Source organism: Python bivittatus, unplaced genomic scaffold (assembly GCF_059951505.1).
Source record: "Python bivittatus isolate LINGU-HERP-01145 unplaced genomic scaffold, Pbiv_v1 ctg000700_np1212, whole genome shotgun sequence".
NCBI lineage: Eukaryota > Metazoa > Chordata > Lepidosauria > Squamata > Pythonidae > Python > Python bivittatus.
This window is the reverse complement of record NW_028277098.1, coordinates 20,882,489-20,903,959: the sequence shown is the minus strand read 5'-3', so window position 1 is coordinate 20,903,959 and position 21,471 is coordinate 20,882,489. Positions and strand designations below refer to the sequence as shown.

General features: G+C 39.6%; 1 long non-coding RNA gene across 1 annotated transcript; it reads left to right on the top strand.

Annotated features, from left to right (window-relative positions):
* Positions 1 to 253: 253 nt before the first annotated feature.
* Positions 254 to 10,659, top strand: LOC148214140 (uncharacterized). Its single transcript, XR_015798372.1, has 3 exons — positions 254 to 412; positions 6,706 to 6,936; positions 10,559 to 10,659. It is a non-coding gene; the product is annotated as an uncharacterized LOC148214140 (long non-coding RNA).
* The last annotated feature ends 10,812 nt before the right edge of the window (positions 10,660 to 21,471 follow it).

Here is a 21,471-nt window from a genome sequence, read left to right as displayed (position 1 = left end):
GTGGTGTTTAAAATTCAAGACTATGGTACAGTTAACCCTCCTTCACGTGTACTATAGTTCAAATCTTGGTTGTCCCCACTCCCCATTAAAAAAATATGTAAAGGACCCTTTCCTTCATATAGATTTAAGGCAACGTGCAATTTGACCCATATGAAATGAAGTAAAAAAAAAGAAATCTATATGGGGCCTTTTTTTTCTTCCTTAGGCATTGATAGTCTACATTCCCTTCAATTCTCAGTTGTTTCTTTCTACTATCCGTGGACAGAACATACGACTGCTGTGGTCTGGCCTGTCAGAAGCACTTCACCACGTTGGGAGAGAATGACAAGATGAAAAACTGTGAAGGAGCAGCGTCGGTGACAAGCTGCTAATTCACCCTTGCTAATTTATCACGGAAACAAAGCTGCAACAGGTTTCATCTTTATTCATGTTAATTTACTAAGCTCTGCAGTTCCAAGAAAAACATATTAATTACTTCAATGGGATTAATGTGTCTGGGGGTGCCTGATTCTGCTTCTCTTTTATCTTCAGCAGAAAGCTACATTTGGGGACAGTTTTCCCAAATTATCTCTCGGAGCTTTTAATAGAATCTAACTAGCCTACAGCTTTAAAGGAATGACATAGGAATTTGATTTGAAGCATTATTATTATTATTGTGAATAGCATGGCACCCATTACCTGCCCTATAATAGCATTTTTGCTTTGACTCGTCAGTTTTTGCTTTGTAGTTGCATTTTCTCATTCCACATTTGCTATACGCTCCAAGTTAATAAAGTGCCTGTTGTTATGCATGACCTAAGCCTGTAATGTGGCTGACTGGTAACTGCAGCATTCTGAAACTGAACACTACATTAGGGGACATATTTGCAGAATTTCTCTTGTGCACCAAGTGGTATTTTTTGTCTCTAACTATATTTAAAAGATGATTAATATTTGAATGGTTTGAATACCCCTTTGATCGGTTACTGCAGCAGTACTGTACCAGAGTTCCAGAGTTTTTTCTTTCTCTCTCCCTGTGATTATTAAAGTCATGTAACTTGGGAAATGTATTGGACAGGCTCGCACAGCATATCCATTTGTCTATATTCTGCTAAAACTCTCGTGTCTGTTTGTTTGTAACCTTTAACTGGGCAAAACGGTGTGTCATCGGCTAACAATTCTGGAACCTAGGTACCTCACATGGGCTAACTTACAGAATGCATCCAAAATCTGGAACCCACGACCCCCGTGGAATTGAAATTTGGCAAATTTTATAAAACATTTTATGACATAAAAAATTATCATAAAACATTTTATGGCATAATACAAAATGTCATAAAACATTTCCTGTGGTCAGCTCCTGATGTTTGACTGTGCTATACAGTTCAGTATGAATGACATGGGCTACTTTCAAGGCAGATACATCTCTGAATATCTCCCTGAATTTTAAAGAACGGCAGTGGGAGGCAAAGGAAGGATGAGGGAGCGACTTGGATTCCTGCAGGGCAGGTAGGGTTGGCTGGGGGGTGCCAGCGGTCGATGGGTGAGCCGTCTTCCTCCCTGGAAGAGAAGGATGGGGAGTGGAGATGGGGAGTGGGGACGCAGTTTCTTCACGGTCCTCAGCTCCCTTTGTTCCCCCTCCCCCAGCAAAGTGGCAGGCTGTTCTGTGGATCAGCTGAGGAGGAGGAGGAATGATTTCTGATGCTCCCTGCCAGCTCCCCACAAGCAAAGTCAGTGGGGAAGCCAGAAGGAAGTTGGAAGTTGCTCCCACTTCCACTGCTTTTTTGCCCACCCTTGGTCATTCTGTTTCTCTTCCTTTAGGTAAGGAAATATCTCTGAAAGGATGACCCAATGGGTCATGGGTTGTCTAGTACTGCATAAAGCTTCAAGCAGAATGTAGCCCATATATGACATATTGTGGCCAGTTAGTTGTTAGATATGTTGCTTGTTTTTAATAGCCCCCATCAGGCAGCAAAACTCCACGGTTTTTCAAAGTCCTTGTGAACTGCCAGTTTTCTGAATTTGGCTTTGTTCGGTTTGATGAGCTGCAAATAGCACTGGATTGGAAGAAGAAATACAGTATGTTCAGGGTGAAGAACATGGTTGATGCCCATATTATTAGCCCTGGATGGGAGCATATGCGCTGTACATGGGGCTACCTTGGAAGAGTATCCAGAAGTTACAGTTGGTTCAAAATGAGGCCATGTGGACAATTTTGAGTGCCCCAATAATGGTGCATATAACACCTTTACTGCATGAGCTGCACTGGGTCCCAGTGTGCTTCTGGGTCCAACTCAAAGTGTTGGTTATCACCTTTAAAGCCATATATGGCATAGGCCAGGTTACCTGAGGGACTGTCTCACCCCATCTCACCCCTGTCACATCAACTCATCCCACCCGGTCAGGCAGTGTGATGGAATGGATTATGAAGGCCATGCTCAGGGAGATAAGCATGTTCTTAGCCCCCAGCAGGAGCGTGGGAAGTTCAAGAAGATGAGGCTGGCACCTCCCTAAGGAATTCACGGTGTTGTGGCTGTCTGGCTTGAGAACTAGGGTTCAATCTGGGGAGATGTTCTGTCTGGAGACTCAATTGATGTCAGGCTCAGCCCAAAGAACTCCACGAGACAATACAAATACAGTTCTGTTGCGTTTATTAGCTTCCACCTCATGACAGAATCTCACCAGACTGAACCCAAGTTCCCAAGCCAGCCAGCCACAACACCATGAATTCCTTAGGGAGGTGCCAGCCTCATCTTCTTGAACTTCCCACGCTCCTGTTGGGGGCTAAGAACATGCTTATCTCCCTGAGCATGGCCTTCATAAGTCCATTCCATCACAGGCAGAGAGGTCATGTTGCGGACCCTGCCAGCAAGAGAATGTTGGCTGGGGGGGCCCAGGAGGAGAGCCTTCTTTGCCGTCGCCCCCGCCCTTTGGAACATTCTCCCCCCAGAGGTGTGGCAGGCCCCTACCCTCCCAGCCTTCTGGAAAGGATTAAAGACCTGGCTCTGCCAGCTTGTGTGGGGTGATAACAATCTTACCCAATCCTGGGGGTGGCTGGTGCCTTGATGACGCTCTCTGAGTGACTGCCAATTATTCTTGGATCTATTTATTTTCTATTTATTTATAATAGATTGTAATTTTGTAATTTTAATTGATTTTAACTGTTTTGTAAACTGCCCAGAGTCATTTCAATGAGATGGGTGGCGACAAATTTGATATATAAATAAATAAATATATTACACAATTAATTAATTAATCACTCATTGTAATTATCTGCATCCTCCAAGCAATAGAAACAATTGAAATACCATCAAAATTATTAGAAAATAAAGAAATTTCTCAAATTCTTCCCATGGGGCAGTTGATAAGAATGGTACCGGTTGGGAAGAATTCAACTGAACAGAGCTCTGTGGTGGTTGTCTCCTGTCTTTCTCCCTTTCTCTTCAGGAAGACTGCTACAGGATAGATAGTGGTGCCAAGCCTGTTGGGAGGAAGGGAATAGTCCATCTGGAGTAGTCCTAATTTGTTCCACTAGAACAGCATACCAAGGAACCACAGGGAAGCCTCTTTGGTACCATAAGATCCATGCTGAGACTTGGGAATCTCTCCCATTTCACAGACTGATGTTTAGAGAGCCCAAACCCTCTGAGCAAACTACCAGAATTGGTTTTAACTTTCAAAAACTTCAGCCTAGTTGGGCACATTCCATATCATGTCAGTCGATCTCTGGGCAGTGGATTTTTTTATAGGCCCTTGTAACAGCATGCCGCAGTCTGAATTCTTCAGGTAAAAGAGGGTTATATAATTGCGTTGCAGTGGTCCAAATCTGATTTATGGAGTTCTTCAAATGGGATAAGGGATACAAGATGATTTAGACTTTCCAGCAAGACTGGAAAGATCTTGCTGGAGAACTTGAATGCATAGAGCAATTACATGCGTTGAACTGCCCATGTACAGGTGACTTCTTGCAGACATTTGTGGGCATATGTAGATATTAGGAATGGGTATAATGATTAGTAGATTCATTATAATAATAGTGATGCTGAAGGTGCTTCTTGTAGACTGATCTCCCCTCCCCCACCCTTTCCCCATATGTAGTATATCAATGTGGTTAATAAGGTTTTGGATGAGATCCAGTTCTGAATCTCTACTTGATCATGGACTTCACGGGGTGTCAGCCTTACCAGGTAGGCCAGACAGGAAACACAACCAGGTGAGCTAATTCTACTTTATTGTAATCTTGCAAGTCAGAAAGTACAATTCTCTCTCCATCTACTTTACACCCTGAGAAATTAGGGAGGGTCTCTTCTGAACCTCTTGCCCTGCCCAGTATCCAGCTGCAGGCTACGCTGACTCTTATCTGACTGTTCCCTACGCAGCATCTTGGCCCTATTTCCCAAAGTCATTCCCACATACCATTACACTGGGTGACTTTGAGTCAGACTCTATTTCTCAGTCTAACTAATTTCAAAGGATTGTTGTAGAGACAAAATGGGAGAAAATCCACATATGTGCCACCTTGAGCTCCTGGAATAAAAATAAGAATGTAACAGTCTTAAGTAAAATAAGGCATGTTGAGTGGTTTGATCATCTCATTCGTGAATATTGATAAAGATCTAAGAATGCTTCTTATGATGGATTCTGTCCTGGTGGGGTACTCTCCTTATGAGAGTTTGGATTACCCTTGGAGAGATAGTGTGAAGCTTCCATCTTTCTTTCAAAGTGGCAAAAACTCCACAGGAAGTCTTTAAAAAAGACGCAGTGCTACACTTCGATAAGCCTAGCCTCTGGATTTAAAGATCTTTGGGGACCTCTTGTTGGATGCTGTTTCAAACTGTAGCATAGTACCTTTGCTGGGTTTGGAGCTCTGTCTACTCATTTTGCTTTGCTGGGAACTAGCAGTTGTTGCAAAGTCCTGCACTGACAGCATCAGTGAGAAAAAAGGTGAAGTCATGATGCAATCAGTTATGCTTTAACTTCTAAGGAGAGTCTCAGTGGCTCTCACACAAGCTAAAAGTAATTGAGATGGAAAAAACACCTCCTATGCACAGACAAAACAGACTGGAGATTTGGTCCCAAAGTAGGTTAACAACTCAAGAAGAGCCAAAATGGAGGAGGCTATATTGAGAGTGGATGGAGAGAAACTCCCTTGGGGACCAACGTTAATGTAAACGCTGGCAGACTTTGAGCCAGTGGTGTCAGCTAGTAGAAGTTAAGTTTCACAATGGTGCTGTTTCTGTCTTCTAATTAAAGTCTATAAAATAATTATCCTAGAAACCAGGACAGTTTTAATCTCCAAGATATATAATGGGTTTTAAAGGCCATCGTGCAGTTTGTATTGTTGGCACCATCATCACAGCTTAATTGTGTGTTATTGTTCCCTGAAAACTGGGTATTGTCTGCCTGAGTTTTGGAGGAGGCTTACAACTTATTAATTTCATTTTTAATAATAAACTCTGTGCAGCTCCCCATTCAGCTCCAAAGCAATAATGAGGTAGCAATTTTATTTGGCAGGCGACTGCTATGTGGGTCTTCAATGGACTTTTCTTATGTATGCCACTCTGAAGCAAAGCTCTGCAATGTAAAAAGCTACTGTATAATTAATACATTCTCTTTTGCTCCCTCTCTCTCTCTCTCTGTCTGAGTGGAAATAGCTGGAGTATGTACATCTTCCCCAGTAGGCTGTAGCTCCATTTATGAACAGGTTTATGAAAATAATGCAAAAAATTCTGTATGTCCCAGAGGAAGGCAAGTAGAATTGTCTTCAGTCTGCATAGGGCTTTGTGATGTGACAGATTCAAATATGATGGACTGTTGGGCATCATCAGGCAGCTACCTGGATTCTGGTTTTGCTAGGTGATGATCAAATGGACTGATTTCCCGAAGGGCCCCCTTCCACTCTTTTTTGTTTGTTTTGCTTTTAAAAACTATGTTGTAGATTCAGGTTGTAGAAAGAAGCAGCTGGAAATAAGAAATAAAGAGTGTTCGTATGTGAAATATTGGCTTTTTCACTCTCAGAATGTAAGCGGTAAAAATTCAGTGCAATCGTAATATATTCCCAACTTTTGTTCTGTTGTCATATTTGTTCTAACTGGTTTTACTGATTTTTGAAACAGACCAAAAGCTTATTTTTAAGCTTAAAGGACAGCGAGATAAGACTGTCCTTTAAGACTACCCTCCTCCCCCTCTTCTCCTTCTCCTTCTCCTTCTCCTTCTCCTTCTCCTTCTCCTTCTCCTTCTCCTTCTCCTTCTCCTTCTCCTCCTCCTCCTCCTCCTCCTTCTGCAATCTACAGTATCTTCATTGGGTTTTGGGGTTAAAATATTCTAGAACTTCCACTGCTGATTTGAGCTGCACAATCTGAGTAGGAGTACAGCTCCAGGGAAGCAAAAACATGGCTGGAGGAGTGGACTTCAGGTGGCCCACTTCTAGTATGCACCTCAATGGCAGCCTTGGACAATTTTATTCTTGAAGTCAAAGGGATGTTGTTCCCTGGTTCTGCTCTGGATGAGAGCTCTAAAATGACAAACCAGGATATGGCTGATGTTTCCCCCTTATGAAATCAGCTGGCTACTTACTACTTTATCTCTTCCTTTTGGCTTTTTCTAAGCATAGTATAAAATATTCAGGAGACTTCACAGTTATAAAAGCAAGCAGTGAAGGAGTGGGTTGTTTTGGCCTGCTGAAAGCAATGACCAAATCTATGGCTTTTTTCATCTTTACTTAAGGCTTTCCAAAAATATTGGGCAGGATACCATTTGAGCTACGCTGGAAGTAAGTCCTGCTGAACTCATCATGTACAGAACTGCAGGGTTAAGCTAATTCAGAGAGGAAATCAATCACCATGGAAACCTGATTGATTGCTGCATTACTAAGGCAAAATCCTCATCTACTGGAATGGCATTTTATGCTGAAACCTTGACATGAGGGCAGCCTTCCCCTAACTTCATGTCTACCAGGTAAGTTGGATGACTGCAGCTCCTACAGTGGCAGCTAGGAGATCAGTGATCATGCTGGGGTGGGCGGGTGGGGGGGTGACATAATCCAACATTTCTGAAAGGCCTCAAGTTGGAGTAATCTGCAAAATGTGTGTGTGTGTGTAATCATATGATGGCTGCAGTGAAGGAGGAGTTCCTTTTTATTAACTTTTCCCTTGTGTTCCTGGGATGCTGGATGTTAAAAATGGAATGACAGCTTTAACTCAGTGCTTTGCTTTTGTCATGTTGGATAAAACCTTAATACTACTTTAAGGGAGGGTGAGGCTCCTTTTTTTTTTTTTTTTACAGTGGTGATGATGTTTATTAAACATGTGTTCATAGCTACCGTGCAATCTATATTCCTTGGCAATGCCTCAAATGCTCAGAAACTGCCCACAGTAAAGGATGTGAGTGCATTTTACAATATGGTACTGTAACAAAGATACGTTCTGCAAAGCCGTTCTCAGCCCTCATTTGTGCAGGCTTTTAGCTCCAGTGAAAGAGGTCTCCTATCTTTTATATTTCTATTAATGTCTATATATAATGCATCCCTTTAGAAAGTAGGTCCTGAATTTTAAGTCTTGCATAGATATGTGATAAGCTAATATTCAGATGGGGTATTTTTATCCTTATTTTTACTATAATTATTACTAGAAGCAACATCTGCGACAGGTTGCCACTGTGCATAAGCAGCACAGCACATAAGCCATGTTTTTCTAGCAATTAGTGCTTTAACTGGATTCCAGTTTTGCAACTGACAGCTAGTCATGAAATGAGAGAGAAATCCTGTAATATACCGGTGGTCCTTGATTAACAACCACTCGCTCAGTGACGGTTCAAACTTACAATGGCGCTGATCAAATGGTACTTACAGCTGGTCCTTGAAGTTCCAGCTGTCGCAGCACTCCCATGGTAATGTGATTGTGATCCAGTTGCTCAGCAACTGGCCCAGATTTCCAACCATCACAGCATCCTGCAGTCACGTGATTGTGATTTGCGACCTTCCCTGCTGGCTTCCCACAAGCAAAGTCAATGGGGAAGCCAGCAGTCATGGTTACATGAGGTCCTCACTTAATGACCTGCAGTGATTCGCTTAATGGTAGCCAGGGACTGCCAGAATTGCTGTTGTTAAGCGGTATGGTCACACAATGTCATGTTTTACGTCCGCATCACTTAGTGATGGAAATTCTGGTCCCAATTACTGTTGTTAAGTGAGGACTACCTGTATTTTAGGATTAGCTTGAAAGTTTCATGAAATGTTAATGCCAGCTTTACCTAAAGTGAGATCCCTCACAATATTTTTAGGGTCTCAGTAATGTTATTATGCTATTACAGATAGTCCTCAACTTACGATTATTCATTCAGTGCCTGTTCAAACTTATGATGGTGCTGATCAGGTGGTACTTACGACCTGTGCCTGAAGTTACAGCTGTTGCAGCACCCCCGCGGTCATGTTATCAAAATTCAGGCGCTTGGCAGCCCACCCACACTTAGGACCACAGAGGTGCTTCAACTCACCCACACAACTATCTCCCCCCCTTCTATGCCCTTTGGGTCCCCTGCCACCCTGTGCTCTGCTGCCCCAGCTGACCTTCGTGTCTTCTTGCTTCCACTGCTGACGAGGTGTGCCTGGGCTAGCTGCTGGGCTGGGCTGGGGCTGGGCTTCGTGCTGTGAAAAAAGAAGAGTGAAAAGCAGCCCCAGAGCTGCAGTGCGCCAAAATGCCCCTTTGCTGAGCTGGCTCAGGAGCTGCTTTTTACTTTTTTTTTTCACAGTGCTCTCCATCACACCTGCCCACACACTCCCCACCTCCATAGCATCCATGCACCCATCTGTGCTCCATAGTACATGACCGCATCATTTAGTGAGGAAAATTCTGGTCTCGACTGCCATCATAGCCTGAGGACTACCTGTAGATATAACGAGCATTTTGCAAGTATGTCACATTGTATATATACAGACAGAAGATATTCTAATGTAGAAAGGAAAGGATAGGCTTTTTAGCAATTTTTTCATTCTGGCTGGTAAAGATCAGTCTTCTCAACTCTATGAGCAGAGGCCAATTTTTTTTACGCTTAGCTAATTGAGTACATGTTCTCTGTATCTGGGGATAGGGGAACTATCTAGATTAAGCAGGGAGAATGTAGCTGTCCTTTAGTATCAGTAAAGGTAATTTGACAACTGATGAACAAACTATACAACCATTTCCAGATAGTGACAGTGAGAAATAGCTGAAGATCTGACGATCCTATAGCAGAAATGTATATAGCAGCTGTTGCTGGGTATAAAATTATGCTCTTTTCATTTAGGAATGAAAGGGGTATCAATGCCTTCTCACATCTGCCACATTTATTTATTTATTATATTTATATAGCTGCCCAGAGTCACTTTATGTGAGATGGGCGGCTATATAAGTACGATAAATAAATAAATGTGGCAGATGTGAGAAGGCATATAAATAAACTGTACTTCCTCCACCTCCATCTTCAGGTCGGTGGCTTATAAAGAGGCTTTAGAAGATGTTTGTTTGACAAAGAACCATACAGTATTTGCATTCCATTGTTCAAGTACTCTAAAGAAGGACATTTTTATCAGTTTCTGCTTGTTGAAGCAACATGGTATGCCAAATTGATAAAGAAAGGCTGTTTTTAAATTGCTCACTTTACATACATGGAGGAGGTAATGAATTGAAGTGGGCTGTGCAATTCAATTCATTACCGATGTTAGAGATTCAAATGGTGCTTCTCCTGATTTGCTTCTCTGCCTCTCCTTGGCCAGTGTAAAGGTGCAACCCATTTATACTTTATTTTGTGAATCACCCAGGTGGTCAAAACAAATAAAGGAAAAGGTTACAGGGTGGGTGGCATATGCTGATCTTGTTCCTAGAAGTGTGAAGGATGGAATTGGGAAAAAAATATCACAGGCAATATAGTTCAGGCAGACACAAGTTGCACCGAGGAAGGGAACAAACTCCTTGGTTAATTAGGCAACTTTGGAAGAAAATCACAATATGAAAATGAAGGCACAATCTTTTCAGCTCTAACCCTTATCCTTTCCAAACAGATAATGGAATTGGATTCCATTTCACAGTGAAAGTGATCAAGAAGGTTGAGTGCATTTAATGGTAGGTTCATATATGGGCCCAGGTTGTTTTATACTAGTACATAAGGTCATGAGGATAAGCTTTAGACTATTCTCTTCCTCCTTGTTATTAATTAATATTAGTGGTAATATTTCTGATCTGCCCAGTAACCAAACGTCTTTGAAGATTTACATTAATAAGGAAGGTTATAAACATATAAAATTATACCATCTGAGTATAATTCCAATTGGGCTCCCAATATGATTCATATACTTTTTTACAGTCCCTAAGCTAAGTGGGAACTCTTGGGTGTGATGGAGAATGTTGCTGTACTGTCGCTGTTAGTGACCTGGCTTCTATAAGTATCATGCAGGAAGGGAAGCCAACTTATTGTCTGCCTCAGATCATGGCTTGCTCCTGCCCCTGAGGGAAGAAAGTGTGGTTTCAGAGAAGGAGAAGCCATATAAATGGTTACCAATATAACCAAGTATATATCTTTATCAGCTTTCCTACCAACATTTTAGATCTCCACTCCCACAATTCCAGATGGCCCACCCTCAGTCTCACTTTGGTTGAGAATTATGGGAGTTGAAGCAGAACACTGGGGAAAGGACCAATGTTAGGTAAGTCTGCTTTATGTCTGGCTAAATCACATTCCACATAAACAGCTATAGATTCACGTCCAATGAGAAAGATGGCTCGGTGCTCAGCTGGGATGTGTGCCTTCAAATCAGTGTTGACTCCTGGTGACTACCTGGTCACATCTCTGCAATTTTCTTGGCAAGATTTCAGAAGTGGTTGGCCATTGCCTACTTCCTAGGGCTGAGGTGTCTGGCCAAAGGTCACTCACAGCTGGGCTTTGTGCCTAAGGTGGGACTAGAACTCACAGTCTCCCAGTTTCTAGCCTGATACCTTAACCACTGCCCCAAACTGGCTCTTCCTTTCTCCTACCTTCTGAATAATTGCATACAGTTTTTACTGATAGTCCAAATGCAACTTAGTTTTTTTTTTAATTTAATTTTTATTAAAGATTTTTAAAAAGGAAGATAAAAACTAATAGAAATTAATATAAAGAAAAGAAAAAGAAAGAAATCAAGAGAAAGCTAAAAGTGCAAGAAAGGGGAAAAAAAGTAAAAGAAAAATAGAAAAGAAAGAAAAAAGAAACAATGAAGGAGCTTCTGATCTTCTTTACAGCAGTTGTAGGTATACTTATAAATTTATCTCTTACTCTATGGTTACAATTAAATCTCTCTTCTTTCTATAACCTATCCTGTCTAATCATCAAAACCATAAATCATAAGTTCATTTTTTAATGTTTTAAACAAAAAGTCCATAAGGGGTGGATAAACATAGACATTGTCTTTTCTCTGATCAAAGAAGTCCATCTGGCCATCTCAGCAAGTTTCATCATCTTCACCAATCATTCCTCCATTACGGGTAGTGCTGAATCTTTCCATCTTTGTGCATACAATAATCTCGCTGCAGTTATCACACACAAAAACAAAGTTCCATGACTTTTTTCCACCTGTCCATCAAACCCAAAAGGAAAACCTCTGGACTCAATTGTATATTAATCTTTAAAATCTTCTGAATCAGTGTGTATATTTGAATCCAGAATTTACTAGTTTTTTTACACGTCCACCAAACATAACAGAATGTCCCTTCTTGTTCACATTTCTGACATAAATTTGAAGTGCCTTTATACATTCTAGACAGTTTCTCTGGTGATACATACCAATGGTATATCATTTTATAAAAATTCTCTTTAAGATTATAACATAATGTAAATTTCAATCCTTTCAACCACATATTTTCCCATTGCCCCATCTGTATATTATAACCAAAATTTTGGCCCACTTTATCATACATCTTTTCACTTGTTCTTCTTCTGTTTCAAATTTCAATAGAAGTTTATACATTTTAGCAATTACATGTTCATCGTTTGTCCATAATTCCGTTTCAGATTCAGACGTACAATGTTCAAAACCATAAGTCTACTTTAAATCTTTCTAATAACTGTAAATAAGAAAATCATTGGCAACTATGTCCTTCGGCCATAAGTTCTTCTCTTGATTTTATTTTGTATTCCCCTTGACAAAATTCTAGTATCTTACAATAAGTTAGCCATTTGTATTTGCTTTTTATTTCTTGTGCTGAAAATCAGACTTCTGGGGAAGAAATGGAAGAAACTCAGACTTATAATGTTCAAAATCATAAACTCTTTTGTCTGCTTTAAATCTTTCTAGTAACTGTAAATAAGAAAACCATTGACATCTATATCCCTCTGCTACCAGTTCTTCTCTTGGTTTTATTTTACATTCCTCTTGACCAAATTCTAGTATTTCACAATAAGTTAGCCATTAAATGGAGCTTAGTTTTCTAGCATCGGGAAGGGGGGGGGGGCTGCTCAGACTTTTCATAATTTGGCAAGGAGCAAAAAGTTTGAGAGTGAAAAGAAGGCAAGAGTATTAATTTGCTAAGCTAAATATGTGTTGGGCATTTAATTATTTTCCAGGTATGAGTAAAATTAGAAGGCAATTACATTGGTGGATGAAGGCAAGCTTAGCTGTAGGGAAAATGCAGAATACTACAAATTCTGTAATTCTTTCTTTTGCTTCTTAAGCCACTTTAGATACCCAATACTTTCCATGTCAGATCTGCATTTTTGGATGTTTGTTGTCCCGTGTAGCCAATTTGTCCTGTGCTACCAAGCTACTATGTTCTCAGCTGGCTGGCAATTGCTATTTTTTAAATAATGTTGAGGTTGATCCAGCAATGGCCCATTAAGTCAGTGAATCATCCTCAATGCTAGAACCTTATGCTCCATTCAACACTTACTTCTCCCAGTTGACACCTTTTCAGTTTCTGCCTGTGGTGGGTGAAGCATACTCCCCTTGCTTTCCCACCACCTGCCCACAGTACTGCAAAGCTTCCTTTCTCTTTCTTTTTAAAACATCTTTAAGCTGTAGTGTAGGAGGATTGCTGATTTGATCTACGAAACTATCAGTCTCCATGGTCCTACAGAGGAACTAGGAATGAAATAACCACCCGTCCCCTGTTGCTTTGATTATTTATCAGAGAGAAACAATGTGTCATAAGGGAAAGAAGGAAAAAGAAAGGATCCACATCATTGTTGCCTACATGTGGGACAGGCCTGTGAAGACATTGTTGTGTGCAAACATCTGGAAAAGCACAAGCAAGGCATGGAGACTAGTGAGAAGGGAACAATCTCTGAAAGGAAAAGGGAGGCACTGGTAGACCAGTTCACCAGCCATTGAGGCACGCTTTCCCTGCACAGATGGGAAGGGCAAGAAGCAGATGGGAAGGTTTTGCAACGGGTGTAGTCCAGATTGAGTACCAGTCCAGCCCCATTGCCAACCCACTGCAATCTCGCCTGGAATTTTTGAAGTTGGCTTTAAGGAACAGCCAGAAGCAGCCTGGGAGCCAAGCCGTTGAGGATGCTGTGTGAAGATGCCATTCAACTGTTTTCTAATCTACAGATGAGCACATTCTTATTTTCAGAAACGTTATATGTTGATTAAGGTAGAGAGATGTACTGTTTGAACCCTGAACCATTTAAACAATTTGAACTTGATTAACCAGATGCCTTAGGATTAATTAATAAGCTGATAGAATTTAAATATGTTTTGCATACTGCCAAATCATCCATTATGTGGTCTTTTTTTTTGTCACCGTGAATACAAGATGACTGTTTAATATACAGAGCTGTTAATATACAAATAAACAGAGTTTAATATGCAAATAATATACTTACTGAGATGAAATAACTTCTTTTTCATTTCCTATTGTGGTTACACATCAGAACACACCTAGCCTGAAAAGTATAAAAATATGCCTAAAACTACAGACTTGTGTACGGAGCCCTATGAGAAAGTCTCAAACTGCTGGCTTTCTATATGACTGTATATAATCTCATTAATAAACCAATGATATAAATACCTATGTGAAGACTGAATTAGACTAAACCTCATAATCCATGCATATACTTCATGCATTTTTTTTTAAATGTTAAAGCGTTTTTCATGGAGAAATTTGAGTATATTTGACAAATGTGCTGTGACCACCACTACCAATTGTTTATTGATAAACAATTTGGCTTGATGATTCCAATGTTAAAGTAGCTAAATAGCAAAGACAGGTCAGTTTAAGGGAGTGGCAGTTTATGCAGCTGCAGCAGACCCCCCAAAATGTGGAAAGCAGTCGGCAGAAGTGGGCTGTGGCTGAGGCAGGGCATGGAAATGAAACATCGTGGGTGAGGCTGATGGGAGTTTTGAATAGGGTTGACTGCCCATTGGCTAATGTCCATGTTAGCCAATGGGTAGATTGGGCCAATGGATTTTGGGGTGGGTAGGCTAACACAGCTCAATATTAGCCAATAGACAGATCAGACCAATGGCGCTTTTGAGCACTGGCTTATATAGCCCATGCTGGCCAACAGAGATTGGGTTGATGGACTCATTCTTCTAAGTAGGATTGTACTGGGTGGTGTCTTTTACAGTCTTTTACAGTATGTCCAATATATTTCTTCTAGATGCATCTTTCATTTTTTTATTCAGATTCTGCAGGCATTCCATTTTTTAATTCAGAGCTTTATCATCTTATTTTGCAGGAATCTATTAGCCCTATTAATATAGGACTATGTGTAAAGGGTGACTTTCACCCCTGGTGTTGCGTTGGGTCCCAAAACTTCCTTAAAAAAATTTGAAATGGGTAGAAATGTTTCAAAATTACAGTGTATATGCCTTTCACAGAAATACCAAACACCTGTTCTTATGATTGATCTGCGTAATGTGCAATGTGGCCTTCCCTCCCAAAAAAGTGACATGGAGGGCATCAGCTGAAATCTTCATAATATTAGGACCCCAGTCCTTTATCAGGCAATGAAATAGAAACACCTCATGTGTTGCAACAGCATCAATATTTTCTTCAGTGAGCTGCAATACTGGAGGAAGTTCATCTCCATGTTCGGCCACAGTGACATTAAAATCAAAGTAATAATTTCAAAGCTAGTGTCATTATTCTAAAGACAAAAATGCAATATGTAGCAGCCTAGAATGTTGTGCTGTGCATTCTAAGCCCACGAGGGTCATCTTGTTTCACTGGTTCTTCCTTTAGCCACATTTACCTTACATTAACAAAGTTATCATTAGTCTATATTAAGTATGCAATGAAGCATAGCACAAGTCCAGGAAGAGTAAATCAAGCTATACCTGCTCATCTGCATTCTCATTTCATCCTACTAATTGTTTAATGTCCTTGTTAATTGGTGAATCTTTGCCCACTGCCTGTCTGATGTTTTCAGCTGAACACTCTGCATATGAAAGAGAGCATAAGACAGCTTGCCAACTCCACTGATGCAAATCTATGCCTTATTATGAGAAAACTACCTGCTGTGAAGCTCTAAAACAACATTCCCCAGCACTTTCTTGGTTCCTCTCTATTATGCTGTCTCGAGTTGCTGAGAATTGCAATCCAACAAATCTCGAAGATGCCAAGCTGGAGAAGGCTGGTACAGAACTAGCAAGCAATCAAGGGGAAGGAAAGTACTGCTGTTCCTGTGAAAAATATATCATAGTCTAAGGTATTTTGCTGTCCCTTGTGATGTAGGGTTTGTGTGGAATTCTGCCCGGCAGCCAAAATTACATTTTGTGTTTGAGTTAATTAGAGATAACAGATCGCTTGAAATGACCAATTTTCACTGTACATGTGAAAATCCCCCCATCAGATATAATGGACATGCTATGTTGTAGGATTTGCTTTGTGAATTAGAGCAACGACCCAGGGAATGCTGCCAGGCAGCAGCCAATAAAATAAAGCAGGGACTACCATGCCATTCTGGTGAATTCAACTGAAGTAAGGATAAACAAAGAGCCAGTTTGGTAAAGTGGTTAAAGGTGCTGGATTAAGAGCAAGGAAACATGAGTTCTAGTCCTCCTTTAAGCACAAGGACAGCTGGGTAACTTTGGGCCATTTAGTCTCTTTCAGCCCTAGACTGAGAGGTTAAAAAAAAAAAAAAATTCCCCAGAAGAAGTACTGGCAAATTACTTCTGAAAATCTTGCCAACAAAACTGCCATGTGGTCATTAGGAGTCAAGATTGATCTGAAGGACCATATAACAACAATAAGCAAGGATAGCCAAGTTTTATATTCTTCAAGGCCACCCTAGATTTTACACAGTGGTCTGTAATGCTATAGTCTGTTACAATCTGTTCCCTTCCTCTCTTGAGTTTTCATGAATAGTAAAAGCTGGCACATCTAGCAGGAGGGACTTCATATAATTCTCTGAAGAACACCGTATATGAGAGTGGGAAGGGAAGGAAGCTACATGTGCTTCCCAAATCAATTTTTTTTTGGTCCACAGAGCTTTGTCTAACCACAGTTACCAAAAACCAGTGGCACAATTTCATACTATTTTTATGCAAGAAAATAAAATAGTTGGTTCCGGACTGATAAGAATTCAGGAGGCAGTTTCATAAACACCTACCTACAAACTTCTTTCTTTTTTAATATAATTTTTATTGACGCTTTTAAACAAGAAGATAAAAACTAACACAAACTAATATAAAGTAAAGAAGAAAAAAAGAAAAAGAAAGAAATAAAAGAAAAAGCAAAAAGTGCAAGAAAAGAAAAAAATTGAGGAAAAATAGAAAAGAAAGAAAAAATATATAAATAAGTGGCTTCCGATATTCTTCACAGCAGCTATAAGTACAAATATATTTAACCTCTTTCTCTAATGTTACATCATATTACTCTTCTTTCTATAATCTATCCTGTCTAATCATCAAAACCATAAATCACAAGTTCATTTTTTTCATTTTTATGCAAAAAGTCCATAAAAGGCTTCCAGCCAAATGTAGATAGTGACTTCTTTGATTAGAGAAAATGTATCCATTTCAGCAAAATCTGTCAACTTCACCAACCATTTCTCCATAGTGGGTAGTGTTGAATCTTTCCATCTCTGTGCATATAGTAATCTCACCACAATAATCATATACTGAAATAATCTTCCATGGCTTTTTTCTAACTGTCCATTCATTCTAAAAGGAAATGTTCCAGCTTCAATTGAATATTGATCTTTAAAATCCTCTGTATCAAAGTATGTAAGTATTTGAATCCAATTTTTTTTAGCTTTTTTACACATCCACCAAGCATGATAAAATGTCCCTTCATGGTGTTCACATTTCCTACATTTGAAGTGCCTTTATACCTTCTAGATGATTTCTCTGGCATCATGTGCCAACAATACATCATTTTATAAACATTCTCTTTGCGATCATAACACAATATAAATTTCAACCCTTTTAACCACATATTTTCCCATTGATCCATCTGTATATTATAACCAAAATTCTTAGTCCTCTTTATCATACATTCTTTAACCCGTTCTTCTTCTGTTTCAAATTTCAACAAAAAGTTTGTACATTTTAGCAATTACATGTTCATCATCAGTACACAATTTTATTTCAAATTCTGACTTACTTTACTCCATACCATAAGCCTTTTTATCCATTTTAAATCTTTCACCTACAAGCTTCTCCATTATCAACAAAAAGACCCAGAGTTCACTGATTCACAGAAAAGCCATTTTTAAAAAATGAGGATGACACCACTGTAAAGTACTGGTGGGAAATATTTCAGTTGCCAGAATTCTTGTAATCCCACCCGTTCTTCTTCACAAATCTCACTAAAGAGACTGTGAGAATTCTGGCTAGGAAAGGAATTATTTTCATTTTTAGGCAGATGCCAGAAGCTTGACAAAAATGGTAGCAGAAGCCCTAAGATTATCCACCTCCATATCAAATAATGTGATCATGCACAGGAACCATTCTATACTGGAGTGGATACCTATGGTCAATAGAATATCTAACCCATCCTCCCCTAAACTGACATCTTCCAGTTTACCATGGTTGACTTAGGATGATGGGAACCGTAATTCAATATACTGTATCTGAACCACATCAGCTTGTGAAAGACAGACACAGATCAACTCTTGAGTGTCATTTTCTTCTTTTATTTTTTAAATTGATAGTTTTCATTGGTTTTCTCTACCTATTTAAGAGGGAACATCCCTAAATTAAGATAGTAATTAGAAGGTGGGCAGGTGGGTGGGTGGGTGGCAGGAAGGAGAATGGTATGTGAAGAAGGAGGAAATATTAATGACACCCCCCATGGTTGGCAATCTGTAAGACACATATTGGTAGAAAATTAAAGTGTGTAATGCTGAATATATGCAGTTCAAATAAGAATCTTATTTATTTCAATATATTAGCCTCAGATAGATAGATAGATAGATAGATAGATAGATAGATAGATAGATAGATAGATGGATATCCTCTATTGATAGGCTGCAGGTTCAGATATGGAAAGAGAGATGCTGTCCTCTGTCCATTGCATGATGCATGGCAAGGTCCTGTCTTTTTAGTGCTAAAATCTTTGGAGACTTTGGCAGCAATGAGTGCTCTCAGGAGCCATCTATGTTTGTCTCCAGAAAGATCCCAGGCAGAAAAAGACAGTAATATGAGCAAATGCAGTTTCAACTCTAGAACAAGGTTAATAAATATAACATGCAAGGTTCAGAAATGAACTACTATGAGGCAGGATCATGTATTATGTATCATGTATTATGTATCATAGTAGTATTATCAACACCTTGTTACTGGAGGTATTTTTCCCACCTGAAAGGGGATAAAGAGGTACACTAAGAATGGGATACTAATTTTTCTTATAGAACAATATTCCACTGCCAGCTCCATATGGAACATTCTCTGTTCTACTGCATGGTGGGCTTCCTCCTGTGGAAGGGAACATTGTTTTTGGAATTGTTTGTACATTAGTTGCCTGGCTTGGCTAATATGGACACTGTCATGTCATTTGGAATTCAGATCATTAATATTTCTCTTTTGTAGGCAGAATTCCCATCCACCTAAAAGGAGACAGTGGTAAGGCATTTGCTTAAGAAGCCATAATTTGACACGGCCAGTTTTAATAATTATTGGATGGTGTCTAATATTTGGCAAGCTGATGGAGAAGACAATGATGTTGCAGCTCCAAGCACTTAGATAAAGCAGTTTATCTTGGTCCTTTCCAACCTGATTATAGATTTGATGTGGAGAAGGCCTTTGTTGCCCTGGTGGATGGTCTTTACTGGGAAAAAGATGAGAAAACTGTAACCTTGTTAATACTTCAGAATTTCTCTGTGACTTGTGATATTGTTGACTATGGTATCTTGTTGAAGCACCTGGGGGAGCTGAGGATTAAAGGTGTTATTTAATAGCTACATGGAGTCAAAGGAAAGGATTGTTCACAAGTTTGGGATTAACTGCTATCAAATGCTGAGAACACACAGTTCTATTTCTCCTTTCCTGTGGACTTAGTTTGGCTATCTCCAGAGTCTTCATAAATTTTCAGATCCTTAGAGAATAATCTGAAGCTGAGTGGAGATGTGATATTATGGACTAAATTGCTACTAGAGTTAAAGCAAGTCTTACCTTACTACACTTTAAGAAGGGGCACAAAACATATTTATTTTTCCAGGCCTTTTAATATCAGTCTGTTTTAACACACTCACAGAAACAGATATATTAATGGGTGTTTTACAGTACCTTGTAAGCTGCTTAGAGCCATTAAGAGAGTGGATAGTGAATAAATTTTCTAAATAGGCAGTACTAAACAAAGATGAGAGGCAATGGAGTCTCATCCCAGGTAATCCCTGATAACCAGCTACTACAGAAATTGAAAAAAGATAAATGCTTTATTTTCAGGAAAGCAAAAATGTTTGGGGGATTGAAGGGAAGATGTAACATTCCAACATTCTGTGCACAGAAAACAGGAAGCCTGCAAACCTCCAAATAATTGCATTAAAACACATGCTAAATGACTGACTTCTTCCAAATGTCACATTTAACAGGGTATTTGGAAAATACAAAACTGGTTCACTCATCCATTCTCATTTTGAAAGGTGGAAAAAATGACAAGACACCATTTGTAATACAGTTTTCAACATGTGCAAGGCATGATAGCTGGGTGAAAATAATATGGAATATCTCTTTGTGTGTAAGAAGAAATGTGTTTCTGGAATGGAAAAGAAATACAACAACAATAATAATGGAATGCTATTATCACAGATTTGAGAGCTGATGTCAAGTCTGCAGGAGAAGCTGAGGTATTTAACACCTCCCCCCAGCCCATGCTGTTGTCTTACTCTATGAGAAATCTGAGATATCAGTAAGTCCGCAGAGTTCTATGCGTGTTCTAAATTGATCACCATTAAATTAGGATCTGCTTCATCTTTCTCAAGGTTGCTTCTGTCCAACCTGTAGCAATGTGTTATGTTAACAGGCTGGAATAGTGAGTGATCAAATGAGCTCCTACATGACCACCAGAAGCAGCAAACAGCCAATTTTCTGTTATTTGAGGTTTTTTCCCTTCTCAATGTAAAAGGCATTTAATGTTCTATCTACTTGGCTCCATGAAGCAGCTCAGGAGGTGCACTGAATGACTGGTAGAAAATTCAAGTAATATTAAACACTTCAGAGGTTTATGCTGTATTCTGGGGTACAACAGTTATATTTTTCCCATTTAAAATAATCATTATAATCAGTGAGAAAGTGAGAATGTTCCAGATTTCTTCCTGGGGAGAGGAAGGGAGAGGCAGAGGGATAATGGCACTAAAAGTACACACATAAAATTCTTCCATTCTGTTTTTGAACCATTCTGGCAGCCCCATTCATTTCATTTTCTGTTTGTTATGAACCCATTTATTTTGTTTGCCTTTCATTAGTGTTTCATTTGTTTCTTGTTCATTTTTCATTTCCAGGTGGCTTACAATGGAGATTCAGCCTCTCCTCTGATGCCAATAATGTTGGAGTTTCTGAGCCAAACAGCCTGATGCTTTCAGGTGTTGTACCACCCCACCTGAAGCATCCATCCAGGTTTCAGATAGCTTGAATAAATGCTGGTGTGTAAACCATTTTATAAAGAATGATATTGTTTAAGCTTTCTTCTGCTTTACGCTGCAGTGATGAACACATTTAAAGGGCATAGGAGTTGTGTGGGCTGGTCTCACCCAAATCATTCTTGGCTATTTTCCCTCTATTCCTGACTCTGCAAAGTCTGAAAGAAAGTTCTGCTTTTGCATTTATTTATATGTGAATACAATTATCTGCAGAGCCAGACTCTGATCATGCAGAGCAGGGATTGGCAATTGTTTTAAACATTGAGCGCCATCATGTGATTACCAAGTTTCCTAGGTGCCTTAGATAATAATAGTAGTAATAGAAGTAGTAGTAGTAGTAATACCCTTTGCCAAATTTAGTAAAGCTGCCTTTCCAATTCACCCCCAAATCTGATGAGAATCCTAAATCATGTAAAATTTTGGCAAACTGATCCTGAGATCTTGTGTGAGAATTGGCAATTC